The 655-nt window shown below is 37.4% G+C and overlaps 1 long non-coding RNA gene across 2 annotated transcripts in view; it reads right to left on the minus strand.

Moving 5' to 3' along the window:
* Positions 1-643: 643 nt before the first annotated feature.
* LOC127916147 (uncharacterized) overlaps positions 644-655 on the minus strand; it is an 860-nt gene continuing 848 nt past the window's right edge. For both annotated transcript variants that reach the window (XR_008093631.1, XR_008093632.1), the window contains one exon: positions 644-655. This exon is cut by the window's right edge and continues 197 nt beyond it. This is a non-coding gene — a long non-coding RNA (uncharacterized LOC127916147).

A 655-nucleotide genomic window follows, 5' to 3' on the forward strand; every position in this document is an offset into this window, starting at 1 on the left:
GGAGACATATTAGACTGCTAACAGAAGAAGCTCTTCAAAGGTAAGGCATTTATGGCTATTTCTGAGTTTTTTGTCATGCCTGGAGGGATGAAATATGATTGTCTGTGTTTGTCTGCTGGGTGCTGTCCTCAGATAATCGCATGGTTTGCTTTCGCCGTAAAGCCTTTATGAAATCTGACACTGTGGCTGAATTTACAAGAAGTTCATCTTTAAACCGATGTATAATACTAGTATGATTTATGATTTATGAATTATTATTATTATTATTATTATTATTATTATTATTATTATGAGTATTTCTGTTTTTTAATTTGACGCTGCTATTTCACTGGGTGTTGTCAAATTAATCCTGTTAATGGAAAACACGCACACATACACATACACAGACACACACACACACGCACACGCACACGCACACGCACACGCACACGCACACGCACACGCACACACAGATGCCCAATTACAGCACTATGCCTTCATAGTTCTGTTGTCTTATCTGATAGCAGGATGGGCTGATCAATAAAGAGCAACCACAAATACAGAGATACTATATATAACCTGCAAATCATTACTGTGGGGGTCTGGATACAGAGATAATATATATAACCTGCAAATCATTACTGTGGGGGTCTGGATACAGAGATAATATATATAA

This window comes from Oncorhynchus keta, chromosome 4 (genome assembly GCF_023373465.1).
Source record: "Oncorhynchus keta strain PuntledgeMale-10-30-2019 chromosome 4, Oket_V2, whole genome shotgun sequence".
Taxonomy (NCBI): domain Eukaryota; kingdom Metazoa; phylum Chordata; class Actinopteri; order Salmoniformes; family Salmonidae; genus Oncorhynchus; species Oncorhynchus keta.